A 20468-nucleotide genomic window follows, 5' to 3' on the forward strand; every position below is an offset into this window, starting at 1 on the left:
CAACATTTCATTTATCTGAGATTGATTTTCATTTAAACTTGTAGAGTGATACATTATCCTTTGGGGAGTGTTCAATATATCCCACACCTCATGTGCAACTCTCTCTGGGATATCTAAAAATACACCATCATGGGTGCAATATATAACACATCCCATCTTACATAACAAGTCTCTGCCCAGCAGGTTAGTAGGAGCTGCAGCAGCCAGAAGGAAAGAATGCTTGGTATGCAATGGCCCTATAGTAACCTCTGTGGACTTTGTTAAAGGATAATGTTCCACTTTACTTGTTACACCCATTGTTGGTACTGTCTCGTTGGTCACCTGTAAATTAAAGGGAGATTTTATCACTGACCTGGTAGCCCCTGTGTCTACAAGAAAAGGATATTCAGTACCAGCTACATCAACCATCATGACCGTTCTTCCCTAGTACTTCCTGTTAACCTGACTATCTGTAGACTACAGGTATGACCTGACCCCTAGTGTTGGCTACCATTCTCCAATAAAGCATTTGCTGGCCTCTGTGCATATCCCTTATGGGGATATCCAGGTTTTCCCTGATTTGGGGTTCCTACTCTTTTTACTGTACAGTTTCTACTTAAGTGTCCTGGTTGTTTACAGTTGAAACATGTTCGTGAATCGGGTGAAGACGTGTTGTTGTGAAGTTTGAGCAGAGGGTAAAGGTGGTGGATATGGGTAAGGATAGAGAGGGTTAGGGTATTGTGGGGGATAAGAAGTTTGTGAGTAGTATGGGACCTGTGGTTGTGTCAGGTTAATGGGATAGAGTTGTGTTTGTTGATGTGTGGGGTTAGTGAGGGCACATACTTGTTCAGGTGTGAGTGTGTGTGCAAGTGCAAGTGTGTCTGTTGGCTGTGATGTTACCGTCATTCCCTCCAGAGCATGGATACTGACAGCCATAAGTTTTTCGCTATGGGCTTCTCTCTTCTTTGAGATGTTTTTATCATGTTTGATGGCGGTTTCTATGAGGGCATCTATTGTGAGTCCCCGCCAGCCAGGCTGTGAGGTCTGAACCCGAGTTTTTAAATTCTCTTTCAGACCGTCCATGAGTACCGTGACTATCATTCCCCTGTGGTGAGTGCTAACTTTAATATCCTCTATCCCAGTGTACAGGGTGATAGCCTGCAGAGCCCAATCGCAATAATCTTCTGCAGTTCCACTCTCCTTTTGCTTAATGGTGAAAATTTTGTTCCAGTTAACTACTACAGTAAAATATATACCCAATTGAGTTACAATGTGGGAAATGTTACCTTGGTTTACTTGGTCTGTTAAGGGAACGTCACCATCCAATACACAAAACGTGATAAATTTTGTCACGTCGGTATTGTGTGGTAGACAGGCCCTTAACACCACTCGCCAATCTTTATTAGTGGGCTCATGTGAACTACCCAAATTTCTCAAAAATCTTTGACATTTGGCTATTTCCTTTTTGGGATTGGGGAAATAATTTATGATGGAATTTAGTTCTGCTCTTGTCCAAGGACAATGCATTATTACTTCCCTCGTTGGCACTATACCGTTCGCATCTGCATTTCCATTTGGAATGGTTATTGTCCGAATGGGATGCATACCGGTAGCGCTGCTACCTTTGACCTGGTTACCTGGCTGGGGGTTTAGGCCCTCATTCAGAGCCACTCGCTAGCGGCAGTACGCTCGTTCCGAGCGATGTTCGCACATCTGCGCATGCGTACGGATCGTTATACGCATGCGCGAACCAGTCAGTGCGGCCGAAATTCATGTGCTCGCAATATAGCGAATGCCTGCTATTTTGAGTGACAGAATGAAGCGTATGTGGGTGGTAACAGGGGAAGGTGCTTGAAAATGGGGAGTGGAGATCCGAACGCAGGCGTGCTTAAAGGTCAAAACGGGCGTTTTATGGGTGTGCATAATTAATACAGCAGCGTCATTGACCACGTCACTGGGTTATTTTAAAGCCAGAACTGCTCGCAAGATTGTGGTAGCAAAAACCAACCACAAGAATAGCGAGCAGTTCATACGCTGTACGATGTACTCGATTAATCTAATAAATAGCGGACATGACGTATGGTGCGTGCGGCCAGGGGGCGTTTTTATCAAAAAAACGAGCGTATGTTTTGCTCGCTCGTTCAGACTTAGAGGTGGGAACAGACTGCAATTTGCGAACGGATCATTTGAATAGCCACCCCTTGTTTTTGAACGAACTACCACAAATAGCGTCCGGCTCTGAATCAGGCCCTTAGTCTGCTGCTGCTACGTATGGTATGAACAACTTCCTCTATGGGTGCAGAGGGCATTAACACTTCCATTGCTGTTACCGATGGAGATGGCGGCAGCACTCATGATTGTGGTGATGCAGCATCTATCATCTGCACAGCATGGGAAATGGCAGACATTACAATAGGCTCATCATCCACATCATGAATATTTTCTTTATAGTTGCTTAAGAGAGGGTACAAGTTGCTTGTTACATTTTTATGGGTATTTTTGGTAACTGTACTTGCACCTCCATCCACATAAGGTGGGGGAGGTGAGCGTGAACTGCTGGCAATACTCTCTATGATGCTACCTTGTCGCATGGGCGCACCATTTTGCGGCTCACCCGTATTGCAATTTAGCGCCGCGGATGTATTTTCTGGCAATGTGCTCGCGACGCTAGTTTGTGTCATTTGCACATTTTTAAGCCACGCATCCCCTTCATGCTGCCACAGTTTTAAACATTAAAAATATTTAACCTTTTTCTCTCGGGAGCGCATCAGACTGATGTGATCTCGGACATTATCTAACACATTTTTATCAAAACTACCAATTCTGGGAAACGGTCTAACACTCTTCATCGTCATTTTAAACCATACATCACAATACCTTATTGCATAAGTACCGTACTTAGTATGCATAATACGACGAGCCGATCCGATCAGCACCTCCATTAGCAGCACATCATTGTCTAACATCTCTACTGTTTGCGCGGCTCCCATTCTGAGACAACTCCTATGCTTTTCAATGAAGATTTAAACTGGTGAAAGACAATCAAGATACTTTCACTTACCTGTGGACGATTTAAGTTGGCGGCGCCCACACACCTTGATAAGATTTGAAAAAGGCAACTTCCACACCTGGATAAGATTAGTAAGGCAACTTCCACACCTATGGAAGTTTATATGTCGGCCACTTCCACGCACCTCTCTACACCAAAGACAACAAGTACACCTGCTACTGTCTAACGGTAAAGCTGCTTACCAAGAGACTAGCACTTAGCCCTTAAAGGTCATACGGTACCTTTAACTGTAGGGAACAAGTTACCCCTACCAACAAAACACTCACTGTTACACACTTTTTCCTGTGCAGAAAAATACACGTTAACCCAGATATTGGTAATAATTGAAAAATGTAAATCTCAACGGCTTTGTTCAAACACGTGGCAGCACAACCGGAAGTACGAATACGCTATTGTGCGACCAGTCACATACACAATAATGAGACTACCACACAACCATATGACAACCTTTAGCTGCGTACACAAAAGTGCATCTTTGTTGTGCGCAAATCTGCGACTTAGTCGTGTACTCAGTACTGCGGCACCCCTTTAAGCGTAAGGTTCTATCAACAGAGGAAAACAAACTTTTTCCTCTCATGTCCCTGGATTCTAGTCAGCTTCCTTGATTCACACGGAGATGGATAGTGATCTTTCAGCGCAAAGTGGTTGCTGGCAAACCCTGCATGTGGCCACTCCATACTTTGCTGAAATATCGATAGTCGTATGTACCGTGTGAGCAGGTAATTGACTTCACTACGAGCCCCCAACTAACAATACTAGATCAGAACCTCTAAACACACCTTCCTATACCTTCTACTATCCTGCCTATACCTTCTAAGGATGACGCTAATTTGTGTACGCAGTCATACAGTAAATAAAGACTTAGACCTGAAATCTGTGGTTCCAAAGCACAAGTATTATTCAAGTAAAAGTACAGTCAGTTACACGCAATTGATCCAGACACAATTTAGGTGCAAAGGAATTATACAGACCCAAGTACAGTATACATACGCAGCGCTTCCGGTACCAGGTGTTAGGTATCAGCAAGAAACCCCTCATCTATCAGCATTCAGCACGAAGACTAAAAACCCAGTGTTGGAGCATACATATTTATACCCCCCAAGAATAGACAAAACAATAGAGACATTTGTTGCTGATGCTATTGGTTCCCACGGGGGATCCATCTGTTACGGAGCATTTAACAGGCTGGTTCAAATAGACTCACCCAGCCTCTAACAACCGGGGGTCTCTGCCCTCCCGCCCCCTGCAACATCATAACAGTTAATACATTTTGTTGCTTGAAGTCTCTGCGGTCCATAACTCGAGAATGCATGATGCAATCTCCCCACCGATATCACCGGAATACTGTGGAAAGAGTACGCATCAGTATAAAACCAAACACGGCTTTCTTAGCATGTATAAAACCTTAGTTATCAAATATCCTTATTTCACAGCATTTATACTAACTGAACCAACTTAAATCTTATACCTTAAAGCTAATGGAGCCTTGTAAGTGAAAATGTAATGTGTGACTGTACGGGGTTTGATATGAAGACGCTAGTTAACTGGGGAAAGATGCGTGCGCTACTAAACAGTGTTTTTCTTATGCATTCGCTAATATGCGACTAGTTAACAGCGCTACTATGCGTATTATTGTGTATATGAGAAATTATGGAAGATGCAATTGCATGGTGCTAATAGTATTATCGCCACATGTACTAAAGTGTGAGTTTATCCAAAATGGCGCTTAGGCGGCCATTCGCAAAATGGCGTCTTGCGATCTCATTTCCAAGATGGCGTCTTGCAGCCAGTCGCAAGATGGCATCGCTACGATTCAATTTTAAACTGAATTGTCTCAGCCAATTACTCAGCTTCAACAGTCCACCCTTTGATAGCAAACAACATGCTATCACAATCTGCTATTTGAATTTAATTTAGGCTTACATTTACATATTATTTAGTGTTATTGTGGAATGGCACAAGGTCTTTCTTAATCCATCAATAATGCATCTCTGGGTGGGGACGTAAAACTACTATTATACGCACACCGCGGATCTTGGAAGATCATGTGAAAGGTGTGGGAATGCACCAGTCTTATATAAGCAGGCTTGAAGAGGAATTGAGACTTTACGTTATCTGAGGTGTTCTAAAATAAATAACATTTCAATAATATATACTATGCATGTCTAGATACAATACATCAAATGATGGTATTTCCTAGTTCAGGGTTGTAATGCAGTTCTATATTTACCTCGGTAATCATATTGTCATTACTGACCACCATCATAGTTTCGTTCTTACATTTTACTCTATTTTTACATTTTCCAAACTTCAACAAAATAGGAACACACTGGACGCATATGCCAATTATTATGATGACAATTAGTATAAGGATCAAGAATTTGCCTATGCTGGCGATCACTTCCTGGACCCATTCCCCTTACTTGGTTCAGCCATGAAACCCATCCTTCTATCTTTTCCCCTACTTCAGCCACTGAAGCGTTATGGTTTTTACAAAACTCCCATTTTAGCTGTAGAATTTCATCCATCTTTCGGTCTATCACCTCCTGGGGGTCGTTAGTATCATTGGTGACATAGGTGCAACATTTTACTCCAAATTGGGTAGCCAATGTTACGCAATACCCTCCAATAACAGCAGTTAAATAATTCAACACTAGCCTGTGTTGCACCAGTTCTTTCTTGTACGCTTGCAATTCTTTCCCTGTGTACCTGAACGTGTCATCATACATCTCGGTGAAATTATCTATCAATTTAGCAAGTTCCTGGATATATCTAAAATTTTATGTACCCCGAGCAATCCTGGTGGGATCCAATGCGACTAAAACTTGAAAGCCAGTTGTCTCACTGATTAACTGAGTGGCTTTATGTACGTCACCAGGTATCATATTTCTTTTGCCTCTATGTTCATATTGTGTGTGAAGATATGGTGACGTGTGTTCTTATGTATACTCAGCATTTCAACATGTTTAAAGGTCATAACTTTTGGGACTACTCTTCCCAGGTAACACAAACCTTCGGAACTCGGGGAGAGCCATTTATATGCTTTTCTTCCACATATGAAAAATACATTATCAGGGAGAACATAAGGAATGGTATGCATCATTATCATTAAGCACATTTCCCTTGCAAACAATCCTATTTGGTTTAACTCAATGTATACCGATACCTAAAATGTTTCCCACCAGACTTAATGGAGTGTAACAGATCATGGTTTATGGACTCATTATCAGCTCTTTGTGAGAAGGTCATCGTCTGATTATTCCCCGTCACTTCCCAACTCCCGGGTTTATTGAGGTTGGTTATGTTCAAACACAAAAGTGATCTATCTACTTGGAATTGATAGAGTTTGAAATGAGGTGGTTTGGATGAGAGGAATTTTCCATCCAATGTTTTCCCTTTTTGTAATTCTAAAATTTCTGTGATATTCAGCGGAAATGGCACCAACCCTACATTATGCTGTCCCTGTGGCACATGTGAACACACCCAGCAATCAGTTTGATTTAACACTTTGCCTACCATACTATGATAATCCTCTAAAGGATACCCACCCCAGTACGGGCTATATTTAGGTTGGCACCATTGGATACAGTTCTCATCATCTAGGGACCCACAAAGCTCACAAATACAGGAATTTTCAGATGATAAACCTCTGCACTTTCCCCGAGTATCCGGAATGATAGCTCTCTTAACAATAACAGTACTAGGATTGGTCAGACACTCCCCTGATTGGCATTGCACTCCTCCTGACTCCACTCCATCGGCACTGCCATCAGCTCCCATTTCCTCTATCAGTCTCCCATAACAGAAACTGGATACTCCCGAACCAACCAAGATGGTGAACACTCTAAAAGAGAGTATGAAAATGAACACAGCAGACCCGTCCATTGTCACAACAAGACCTGCAGATTTCTTTTAGTTCAGGTATCTCACTACAACCTGTCCAATCCTCCCGGAACAAGCTCGTGAGCGACAGGTCCACACTATCAGCTTTGTCTCCAACTTGTTCCTCCACCGGTTGATTGACCTTTTTGCAGTGAGTGGAATGGACCCAGGTATCTCTCTCGGCCACCTTGAAAGATGTAGTACTTGTCAGCAGCACCTGGTTCGGACCTTCCCACCGATCAGTCAAACAATCGGAATGCAAGAAATTTCTGATCATAACATATTCTCCTGGTTCAACATCATGATAGTTAGTTTCAGGCATATCAAACAATTTCAGTTTCTGCTGCTGTTGCTTTAACTGCTTACTCATTGATATAAGATACTTTACAGTTACCTCGTTGTTACCCTTCAGGTCTTCCTGCGGACTTATAATCAAATGAGGTTGTCTACCAACAATATTTCAAATGGGGACAGATTCAGAGGAGGTCTAGGAGTGGTTCTTATGCTATGTAGAACCAAAGGTAATGCTTCTGGCCATCCTAGTCCAGCCTCTGCCATGATTTTACTTAGCTTATTTTTAATAGTCCCGTTCATCCTCTCTACCTTGGCACTGGCTTGTGGCCGGTAGGGGGTATGAAGTTGGCTATTAATACCCATCAGCTTACACATATTTTGAAAAACATCACCTGTGAAATGAGTACCCCTGTCACTTTCAATGATTCTAGGGATACCGTACCTGCATACAAATTCCAGAACTATTTTCTTGGCAGTAAACGCAGCAGTATTAGTGGCTGCTGGGTAGGCCTCAACCCAGTTAGAAAATACGTCTGTGCACACTAATACATACTTAAGGTTCCTGCAGGGTGGTAATTGGAAGAAATCAATTTGTATCACCTGGAAAGGTCCATCAGTCGGTGGAATGTGGGATGGTTCGGTAGGGATCGCTTTCCCTATGTTCTTTCTCAAGCAGGTCAGACAGGACATTGCTATCTTTTCTGCTTGTGAAGAAAAACCTGGTGCACACCAGTATGCCCTCACCAACTTGCACATACCTTGTTTGCCCAGATGAGTCAGACCATGTGCTGCCTCAGCCAGGCTGGGGTAATATGTCTTGGGGGCTACTGGCTTACCTTGTCTGTCCCTCCAGAGCCCGGAGGACTCTTGCCCACATCCCTTGGACTTCCAGATGGATTTTTCCTGAGTTGAACACAAATTTTGCATCTCAATTAATTTCAGCATATCAATTGCTTGAAATGACATAATTGTTATAGTTGGAGAAAACATTTTTAACCCTGCTGCCCATTTTGCAGCTTCATCGGCTCTGTTGTTGCCCAGCGACACCGGGTCACTGGGCTTTGCATTTAATTACTGCCACCGCTTTGGGCAGTTGGATTGCTTCTAAAAGATGTTTTATGTGTTGGGAATGTGCAACTGGTGTGCCTGCTGTGGTCATAAAATTTCTCAGACGCCATAGAGCCCCAAAATCATGCACCACCCCGAACGTGTACCTCGAGTCAGTGTAAATGTTAGCAGATTTGCCTGCTGCCAGTTCACACGCTCTAGTTAGTGCTACTAACTCTGCCACCTGGGCTGAGTGAGGAGGACCAAGAGGTTTAGCTTCTATGATGTCTGTGTCATTTACAACAGCATAACCTGCACATAATTCACCTGTGTCTGTTTGTCTATGACAACTCCCATCCATATAAAAAGTTACATCCACATTCTCTAAAGGTGTGTCATGTATGTCAGGTCTAGCAGTAAAGGTCTGGTTCAGATATATCATACAATCGTGCATATCATCATGTCTGCTGAACTCACCTTCCGCCAGCAAACTTACTCCTTCCACCCTTTGTACATCATGTTGTACCTATGGTAGGTATGTTGCTGGATTCAGCGTACTGCAACGTTTGACAGTAATATTTGCAGGAGTGATTAGTGATAGTTCCCATTTGGTTAACCTAGCTGAGGAGACGTGTCTGGTTTGAGCTGAGTTCAACAGAGCAGATACAGCATGGAGAGTGTAGACAATCATATCATGACCCAATACTACATCCTCACTTTTACTCACCAATAGAGCAGTAGCTGCTACACTTCTCAAACAGGTGGGGAGTGATCTTGCCACAGTATCCAATTGGGCACTGTAGTATGCTACGGGCCTACTGGCATCACCGTGTTTTTGTGTAAGGACACCTGCAGCACAACCATCGGCTTCCATACAATACAAATCAAAAGGTTTTTCATAATCAGGTATTCCCAATGCAGGAGCTTTTGTCAGGCTATTCTTAAGATTAAGGAAAGCCTGCTCTGATTCCTCTGTGTGTATGACATGATCGGGCTTTGAGGAAGAGACTAATTCCTGTAAAGGTAAGGCCAAAATAGAAAAACCTGGGATCCACATTCTACAATATCCACACATTCCCAAGAAGGTACGAATTTGCTGTTGATTCTGCGGCAGTGTCATGTTTTGTATGGCCTGGATTCTATCTGTTGTAAGATGTCGTAACCCCTGGGTTAGGCAGTGTCCCAAATATTTTACTCTGGATTGGCACGGCTGTAGTTTGTCCTTAGCCACCTTGTGTCCTGTTTGCGAGAGATGAAGTAACAAAAGTTTAGTATCATTCAAACATGACATAAACGAGTCAGGACATAGCAATAAATCGTCCACATATTGAATTAGAACAGATCCATTGGCAGGTTGAAAAGATTGTAAACAGTCGTGCAATGCCTGGGAGAAGATACTGGGGCTGTCTATGAAACCTTGGGGTAACCGTGTCCATGTGTATTGTAAACCTCTGTATGTAAATGCGAATAGATACTGACAGTCAGGATGGAGAGGCACGGAGAAGAAAGCAGAACAGAGGTCAATAATGGGTTGCATTTGGTGGGATCTGCATCAGAATGACAGCTGGATTTGGCACTACAGGGACTCTTGTACCAGCCTATAACCCCTCCCACCACTCTTCTTCACTGGAAAGTTGGGACTGTTGGCTACACTAGCTGTTCGAACTAAAATTCCCTGTTGCAATAATCGCTCATTTATTGGGAAACCCCCTAATTCTACCTCCTGTTTTAGTGGGTACTGGGGAATTTTTGGAGCTTGCCTACCGCTTTTTAAATTTACCATTACGGGGCTTACGTTTGCCATTAATCCAGTGTCCTGTCCATCTTTAGTCCAAAGGGAATCTAGAATTAGGGACAACATTTCATTTATCTGAGATTGATTTTCATTTAAACTTGTAGAGTGATACATTATCCTTTGGGGAGTGTTCAATATATCCCACACCTCATGTGCAACTCTCTCTGGGATATCTAAAAATACACCATCATGGGTGCAATATATAACACATCCCATCTTACATAACAAGTCTCTGCCCAGCAGGTTAGTAGGAGCTGCAGCAGCCAGAAGGAAAGAATGCTTGGTATGCAATGGCCCTATAGTAACCTCTGTGGACTTTGTTAAAGGATAATGTTCCACTTTACTTGTTACACCCATTGTTGGTACTGTCTCGTTGGTCACCTGTAAATTAAAGGGAGATTTTATCACTGACCTGGTAGCCCCTGTGTCTACAAGAAAAGGATATTCAGTACCAGCTACATCAACCATCATGACCGTTCTTCCCTAGTACTTCCTGTTAACCTGACTATCTGTAGACTACAGGTATGACCTGACCCCTAGTGTTGGCTACCATTCTCCAATAAAGCATTTGCTGGCCTCTGTGCATATCCCTTATGGGGATATCCAGGTTTTCCCTGATTTGGGGTTCCTACTCTTTTTACTGTACAGTTTCTACTTAAGTGTCCTGGTTGTTTACAGTTGAAACATGTTCGTGAATCGGGTGAAGACGTGTTGTTGTGAAGTTTGAGCAGAGGGTAAAGGTGGTGGATATGGGTAAGGATAGAGAGGGTTAGGGTATTGTGGGGGATAAGAAGTTTGTGAGTAGTATGGGACCTGTGGTTGTGTCAGGTTAATGGGATAGAGTTGTGTTTGTTGATGTGTGGGGTTAGTGAGGGCACATACTTGTTCAGGTGTGAGTGTGTGTGCAAGTGCAAGTGTGTCTGTTGGCTGTGATGTTACCGTCATTCCCTCCAGAGCATGGATACTGACAGCCATAAGTTTTTCGCTATGGGCTTCTCTCTTCTTTGAGATGTTTTTATCATGTTTGATGGCGGTTTCTATGAGGGCATCTATTGTGAGTCCCCGCCAGCCAGGCTGTGAGGTCTGAACCCGAGTTTTTAAATTCTCTTTCAGACCGTCCATGAGTACCGTGACTATCATTCCCCTGTGGTGAGTGCTAACTTTAATATCCTCTATCCCAGTGTACAGGGTGATAGCCTGCAGAGCCCAATCGCAATAATCTTCTGCAGTTCCACTCTCCTTTTGCTTAATGGTGAAAATTTTGTTCCAGTTAACTACTACAGTAAAATATATACCCAATTGAGTTACAATGTGGGAAATGTTACCTTGGTTTACTTGGTCTGTTAAGGGAACGTCACCATCCAATACACAAAACGTGATAAATTTTGTCACGTCGGTATTGTGTGGTAGACAGGCCCTTAACACCACTCGCCAATCTTTATTAGTGGGCTCATGTGAACTACCCAAATTTCTCAAAAATCTTTGACATTTGGCTATTTCCTTTTTGGGATTGGGGAAATAATTTATGATGGAATTTAGTTCTGCTCTTGTCCAAGGACAATGCATTATTACTTCCCTCGTTGGCACTATACCGTTCGCATCTGCATTTCCATTTGGAATGGTTATTGTCCGAATGGGATGCATACCGGTAGCGCTGCTACCTTTGACCTGGTTACCTGGCTGGGGGTTTAGGCCCTCATTCAGAGCCACTCGCTAGCGGCAGTACGCTCGTTCCGAGCGATGTTCGCACATCTGCGCATGCGTACGGATCGTTATACGCATGCGCGAACCAGTCAGTGCGGCCGAAATTCATGTGCTCGCAATATAGCGAATGCCTGCTATTTTGAGTGACAGAATGAAGCGTATGTGGGTGGTAACAGGGGAAGGTGCTTGAAAATGGGGAGTGGAGATCCGAACGCAGGCGTGCTTAAAGGTCAAAACGGGCGTTTTATGGGTGTGCATAATTAATACAGCAGCGTCATTGACCACGTCACTGGGTTATTTTAAAGCCAGAACTGCTCGCAAGATTGTGGTAGCAAAAACCAACCACAAGAATAGCGAGCAGTTCATACGCTGTACGATGTACTCGATTAATCTAATAAATAGCGGACATGACGTATGGTGCGTGCGGCCAGGGGGCGTTTTTATCAAAAAAACGAGCGTATGTTTTGCTCGCTCGTTCAGACTTAGAGGTGGGAACAGACTGCAATTTGCGAACGGATCATTTGAATAGCCACCCCTTGTTTTTGAACGAACTACCACAAATAGCGTCCGGCTCTGAATCAGGCCCTTAGTCTGCTGCTGCTACGTATGGTATGAACAACTTCCTCTATGGGTGCAGAGGGCATTAACACTTCCATTGCTGTTACCGATGGAGATGGCGGCAGCACTCATGATTGTGGTGATGCAGCATCTATCATCTGCACAGCATGGGAAATGGCAGACATTACAATAGGCTCATCATCCACATCATGAATATTTTCTTTATAGTTGCTTAAGAGAGGGTACAAGTTGCTTGTTACATTTTTATGGGTATTTTTGGTAACTGTACTTGCACCTCCATCCACATAAGGTGGGGGAGGTGAGCGTGAACTGCTGGCAATACTCTCTATGATGCTACCTTGTCGCATGGGCGCACCATTTTGCGGCTCACCCGTATTGCAATTTAGCGCCGCGGATGTATTTTCTGGCAATGTGCTCGCGACGCTAGTTTGCGTCATTTGCACATTTTTAAGCCACGCATCCCCTTCATGCTGCCACAGTTTTAAACATTAAAAATATTTAACCTTTTTCTCTCGGGAGCGCATCAGACTGATGTGATCTCGGACATTATCTAACACATTTTTATCAAAACTACCAATTCTGGGAAACGGTCTAACACTCTTCATCGTCATTTTAAACCATACATCACAATACCTTATTGCATAAGTACCGTACTTAGTATGCATAATACGACGAGCCGATCCAATCAGCACCTCCATTAGCAGCACATCATTGTCTAACATCTCTACTGTTTGCGCGGCTCCCATTCTGAGACAACTCCTATGCTTTTCAATGAAGATTTAAACTGGTGAAAGACAATCAAGATACTTTCACTTACCTGTGGACGATTTAAGTTGGCGGCGCCCACACACCTTGATAAGATTTGAAAAAGGCAACTTCCACACCTGGATAAGATTAGTAAGGCAACTTCCACACCTATGGAAGTTTATATGTCGGCCACTTCCACGCACCTCTCTACACCAAAGACAACAAGTACACCTGCTACTGTCTAACGGTAAAGCTGCTTACCAAGAGACTAGCGCTTAGCCCTTAAAGGTCATACGGTACCTTTAACTGTAGGGAACAAGTTACCCCTACCAACAAAACACTCACTGTTACACACTTTTTCCTGTGCAGAAAAATACACGTTAACCCAGATATTGGTAATAATTGAAAAATGTAAATCTCAACGGCTTTGTTCAAACACGTGGCAGCACAACCGGAAGTACGAATACGCTATTGTGCGACCAGTCACATACACAATAATGAGACTACCACACAACCATATGACAACCTTTAGCTGCGTACACAAAAGTGCATCTTTGTTGTGCGCAAATCTGCGACTTAGCCGTGTACTCAGTACTGCGGCACCCCTTTAAGCGTAAGGTTCTATCAACAGAGGAAAACAAACTTTTTCCTCTCATGTCCCTGGATTCTAGTCAGCTTCCTTGATTCACACGGAGATGGATAGTGATCTTTCAGCGCAAAGTGGTTGCTGGCAAACCCTGCATGTGGCCACTCCATACTTTGCTGAAATATCGATAGTCGTATGTACCGTGTGAGCAGGTAATTGACTTCACTACGAGCCCCCAACTAACAATACTAGATCAGAACCTCTAAACACACCTTCCTATACCTTCTACTATCCTGCCTATACCTTCTAAGGATGACGCTAATTTGTGTACGCAGTCATACAGTAAATAAAGACTTAGACCTGAAATCTGTGGTTCCAAAGCACAAGTATTATTCAAGTAAAAGTACAGTCAGTTACACGCAATTGATCCAGACACAATTTAGGTGCAAAGGAATTATACAGACCCAAGTACAGTATACATACGCAGCGCTTCCGGTACCAGGTGTTAGGCATCAGCAAGAAACACCTTGTCTATCAGCATTCAGCACGAAGACTAAAAGCCCAGTGTTGGAGCATACATATTTATACCCCCCAAGAATAGACAAAACAATAGAGACATTTGTTGCTGATGCTATTGGTTCCCACGGGGGATCCATCTGTTACGGAGCATTTAACAGGCTGGTTCAAATAGACTCACCCAGCCTCTAACAACCGGGGGTCTCTGCCTTCCTGCCCCCTGCAACATCATAACAGTTAATACATTTTGTTGCTTGAAGTCTCTGCGGTCCATAACTCGAGAATGCATGATGCGATCTCCCCACCGATATCACCAGAATACTGTGGAAAGAGTACGCATCAGTACAAAACCAAACATGGCTTTCTTAGCATGTATAAAACCTTAGTTATCAAATATCCTTATTTCACAGCATTTATACTAACTGAACCAACTTAAATCTTATACCTTAAAGCTAATGGAACCTTGTAAGTGAAAATGTAATGTGTGACTGTACGGGGTTTGATATGAAGATGCTAGTTAACTGGGGACAGATGCGTGCGCATTTAGCTACTAAACAGTGTTTTTCTTATGCATTCGCTAATATGCGACTAGTTAACAGCGCTACTATGCGTATTATTGTGTATATGAGAAATGATGGAAGATGCAATCGCATGGTGCTAATAGTATTATTGCCACATGTACTAAAGTGTGAGTTTATCCAAAATGGCGCTTAGGCGGCCATTCACAAAATGGCGTCTTGCGATCTCATTTCCAAGATGGCATCTTGAGATTCAATTTTAAACTGAACTTGTCTCAGCCAATTACTCAGCTTCGACAGTATATAGGCTATATGCATAACAACTTTCAAATTTGATATGATGTATATTATATTCTATTTATAAAATGTATAAACTGTTGGTTTGTTATATGAAATTGTGAGCAGAGTCCCCTACATAGTGCAGGTTATATATATATATATATATATATATATATATACTGTATATATATATATATATATATATATATACACACTGTATATATATATATATATATATATATTATATTATTTCTATATACATTTATTTATTTCTGTTAACGTGTATTCCTTAAAACATTTCCTCACTTGGGCCAATACAGGTTCAAAGTACAAGCCCACTATTTATGTTAGACATCAGCTGCCATGTTGATTTTAATTTACATTGCACATAAATTCTTTACTTAAAGGTTTTCACCTTTTTTCATGTACAAAAGATTCGTAAGAATAAACACCATAGTGATCATAAGATACCTCTTGTTAATAAGTTTGATAGTATTATTTCATGACTTCTTATAATGTGTAAATGGGTTCCAAGGCTACATAAAATTAAATTATATATGCAAATTGAGATATTTGTGACTCAAAATGGAATAATCAGTGATTATCTTTCTTTTTGTTTTAAAACAATGTGCTCTAACAGGGCCGTCTTACCTCTGTTTATCAATGCCCTTGTTTTATTACTGTTTTATTCACACTTTTGAAGTGCTGCAGAGTATGCTGGTGCTATATATAGGGGTACACACATACACGATATACCAGTCTTGTGTGTGCAGTCACTCTCTCATATACGTACTCCATGGTTCGACCACCCAAGGCATGCATGTATATCTAAGCGCGAATGCACACCCAAGAGCAGGGGCATCTTAAGAGAGGAGGGGGCCCGTGTGCACTCACCGTGCAGGGCCCCCTCCTCTCTTCCCGGTGGCCGGCAGCTGACTGACGTGGCTGGCCAGCCACCGGAGCATTAGTAGACTCTGGGCACTAGAGTGTGCCCAGAGTCTACTGCGCATGCGCAGAACGCTGGGAAAATGGCCGCGGTGGCCATTTTCTGGCATTCTGTGCATGCACAGTAAACTCTGGGCACACTCTAGAGCCCGGAGTCTACGGCGTAAGTGCAAACACTGGAAAAATTACTGCGGCGGCCATTTTCCGTTATTCTGAGCAGCGCTGCCACCCGCCGCGGGACCACAGACAGGTAAGTTTGAAATAATATGGGTGCAGGGTGTGCGGTGCGGGGGCCCCCTGGACCCGGGGGCCCGTGTGCCCTGCACACATTGTACCCGTTATAGATATGCCACTGCCCAAGAGTGGTATATCTATCTTATAAAGTGACCCCTGTTGTGACAAACAGTTCATAGTACATGGAGATGATATATGATGAAATAGATACAGAATAGGAAATAAAAATAGTTCAGCATAGGCTGTTTATTTAATGTGAATTATGTTTACAGTATAAACATTTAACTGGACAACAGTGCAATTGAATAAAACAGTTGAACATCCAGAATAGACTGTTAAAAGTAATTAATTTTCAACTGTTTAGTCACTTTAAGAGTGGTTAATTTTGAAAAGAAAACGTGTTGAACAGTGAATTGTACTTGCAAGAAGTGCATAATGCTTCTTCAGGGTCAGAGCTGGGATGTCTACTCACTGTTTGCTGTGCTGTATTCTGAAATGGCTGCTCAGGTACTGTAAGTCCTGTTAAAGTTCTTTGAAGACATCATCATTCTACCAGTCATCTATGGTGAGGGTTAATGTCAGGTCCTTCAAGGTATGTGGTAATTCTGCCATTTTTTTTCATCAAATACAGTATGTGTATTTATGTCAGAGTGAGGCAGTGCTGTGCTGCTTTTCTTTGAGTAATCTCTCTGTGAGTGATGGTATTGTTTACATTTGTGGAGTGATACCCCGGTGGCTTTGTAACTAGGTTCTGGTGACAGTGGGAAGTAGTTCCGGTGTGCGGTCACGCTGAAAGGCGTGCGGTTGTTGGGAAATAATGCTTGGTTATGTGATTTAGTGTGTCCAATCATATTAGTGGATTTTCTGTCATTTTGCCACACCTTTTTATAAATATAATTTTACATTATTAATGTATATAAAAAAAACAGCTTGAGATCCAATCGAACCAGCCCAATGCGACAATGTTAAACTTTTGGCTATATCAGTTTTGATCATTGTAAAATTCAGTTTTGGTTTGACAAACACAGTGTAGAAGTAATGCGAAGTTAAAAATAAACAATAAAAAGTTACCTTTTTTTACCTGGTCAAGATTAAATGAATGTTTTGTATTTTTCTACATTTTTTTATTTAATTCAAGCAGTGAGCATTGCAAGTTTGAGGTTGAAAATAACTGTGCATATGAAATACAAATCACTACACAATATTGTAATTTGAGCTTGAAAACGAATTTTCAAACTTTAGAATGTCATCTCAAGTACAATATTGAAACAATTTTGTGCATCTCTATACTAACATACTGTACTGTATACAGATAATAGATCTGCCCACACAAGCATATTATTTGTACTGTATGTTATAGTTGCTAGAGGGATATTAAGAGAGTTTGGTGACTCTTCTCTGCTTTGTTGGAGAAACTGCCAAATGCCTGGCACTTTTCTCTATATTTGGTGGAGCTGCTCAGTCCGGCAGAGACTGTGGTCTGATGTCCATTTCCTCATTGCTCTTCATTTCAAACACTTTCCTTTACCTCTTCCTCTCTAAGATACTCCTAAACACCTTAACAAGCTCATATGGCACATTGCGATTGTTGTTACTGCCTCATTGCTAAAAATTACAATCACTTCCTACAATGGATTCTCTCCGGAAATAGATTTGGTTTAGGATGACAGGGGTAGAGTTCAGACTGGACAGGGTTAAGAAGAGAGTTTCAGATAAACCATGATAGCTAATAAAATTGTTGTACACAAGTATCACTACTAGTTTAGAGAAACAGCTGACTCTGTAGCATGCTCTATTTAACCTGATACTTAATGTTCCACTCCAAAACCTTCCATTTATTTTCCTTTTGCAGTTACTTGGGCTGAATTAATTAATCAGAAAAAGTATTTTTAACATCAAGTTAATTAATTCAGCCCAGTTTACTTTAATAGGAAGCAATTTCTGGAATGTTTGAAAATGATACAATATGTGATTATTAAGTGTAAGAATTTGTGTAGAAAAGGAATGGGGGAATATTTGTCTTTTGTATCTAGTGACAAGGTAGAGGATGGGTAGTTATGGGAGTTATAGTAGATGGCATTTTGATACAGTTGATGCAATTTCTCATAATCTCAGGAAGATTGTAAACAGGGGAGTAATTACAATTATCTGGACCCCACAGCAAAATTCTGATGGAGCACCATCATAAAGTCCAATCCACCACACTATGGGCCTCATTCAGAGGTGGTCGAAGGATGCAAGCGGTCGCTCAGAAACTGGGCGGCCGCTTGCATCCTGACCGCCCGCTTCTGTTTCAGTCGTTAGGCTGTAGGTTTACACCCACAGCTCTAACGACCGCTAGGGTGATGGTCGCGATGGTCATTGACCATCGCGACCATCGGGGCTTACGACGAGACCCTAGGGTAGGGTCTCACTTGTCGTAAGCCCCGGAGAGCTTCTGGCCGGAAGCTCTCCACTGACATCACCTCCCCCAAACGGTAGGCGTTCCCATGGGAACGCCTCAGTTTGGGCTGCCACCCCCCCGGCTTGCCTTCCAAACGGGGCGAGCTGTCAATCAACATCGACAGCTCGCCCCCTTTGGAAAGAGACCCGCTACGACCGGCGCTGTCGGTCATAGCAGGGCTCCCTCGTGCGCATGCGCACTTGACAAACATCGAGGCGGCCGTGCGGTCGTAGACCGTACGGCCGCCTCTGAATGAAGGCCTATCTGCTCCATTCCCAGTCAGTGTGCAATAATTGTACTGGTAGCAATCTGACACATTGTATATACAGTCATTTTATTCTCCTTATTTTTTAATGAAGCCGTACTAAGTCTAACTTAAGTATTTACATTTATACTTTAAGACACATTTTTTCTTTGTGAAAAGGCCCGCTGTGCTGTCAGACAAACAGTAATCAAATGGACTGCTAGGGTTAAAGTTTCACTTTTGACATCAAGATATTAAGCTGTTAGATTCCTGTGGAAAAGATCTAGATTTGGTAAAAGTGTGAAAAAACTACATTGTTGAACTGAGTTGAAATGCAGGACATAAAATATGTTCATTTAGTAATAATGTACAGAGCTGTGAGTAGATAGCATGAATTTGTGAATCTGATTCTAACCAAGACTTTCTCCAGTTCTAGCTAGCAGTGTTACAATATCTTCATAAATAGTGCCATTTGTGCATTCCAGTGTTGTTTTTACACTGTTTGCAACTGTTTATTATTTTGGGATAATGTGTTATAGTGTTTATTGGCACTGTTAAGGCAGGATAATTGGAGTATTCAACTAACAAAAAGTTGTCTTTTTACCTAAATGTTTAAGTAAATGTCAGTGGTGGGTTTCAGGGCTAAGTGTGATGTATTAGAGTGAGCTGTGTCTTGGGACCATTGGCCAAGGCAAACATAGGAAGTCAGAGGCAAGAGAGAAGCAGCAGAAATATTGGAGATGGATTAGAGGTTGGATGCAGGAAGCTGGGTAGCCTTATGAATTTCCTACTCATGTATGGGAACTGCAGCAGCAAGTGAAATGGAGCAGTCTTAGAAACCACAACAGGATAACCAGAATAGTTTGAATGGGAACAGAATAGCTGGAATCCGGGCTGGAATGGGAATTGCTGGAATTCGTGCTGGAACCGGAATTGCTGGAATTCAGGCTGGAAATGGAATTGCTGGAATCAAGGCTGGAAATGGAATTGCTGGAATCCAGGCTGGAACTGGAGTTGTTGGAATCTGGGCTGGAACTGGAATTACTGGAATCTGGCTGGAACTGGAATTGCTGGAATATTAGTCAGTTTGAAAACTAGGCCTTCCAATAGTAGCCATTGAGAATACTGCTGAGGAGCACAGCCTGTGAACACAGCTTGCATTGTAGACAACATTGGCACTGGCTGATTCCCCAATAAGTCCTTTTATAGCAGTGCACAACTGGGGATTGGCTGCCAGCATCAGGTGAGTGAGTTCTGGTTTTCCATTGGTGATGCTATGGTCAACTGAACCAGATCAACATGACTGTGCCCAGCAGCTGGAGCCGGTGGGAGCCGCCACACGTGAGACACCAGAGACACACTGACAGCGGCGGGGAGAAAAAGGGGATGCTGCGGCTGGGAGCACAAGGAAGGAAGACCAGGAAAACCCCCAATGCAGCGGAGACAGCGTGCGGAGAGACAGGTAACGGGATCTGTGGCTGCGAGCTCTGGTATGTTTTGAGACATACTTTCTGTGCCTCTCACATGCACTGTTTCTCTCACACATAATCTGTCTGTGCCTCTCACACACACTGTGCCTTACACACACACACACACACACACACAG

This window comes from Taudactylus pleione, unplaced genomic scaffold (assembly GCF_031769625.1).
Source record: "Taudactylus pleione unplaced genomic scaffold, aTauple2 ptg000116l, whole genome shotgun sequence".
Taxonomy (NCBI): domain Eukaryota; kingdom Metazoa; phylum Chordata; class Amphibia; order Anura; family Myobatrachidae; genus Taudactylus; species Taudactylus pleione.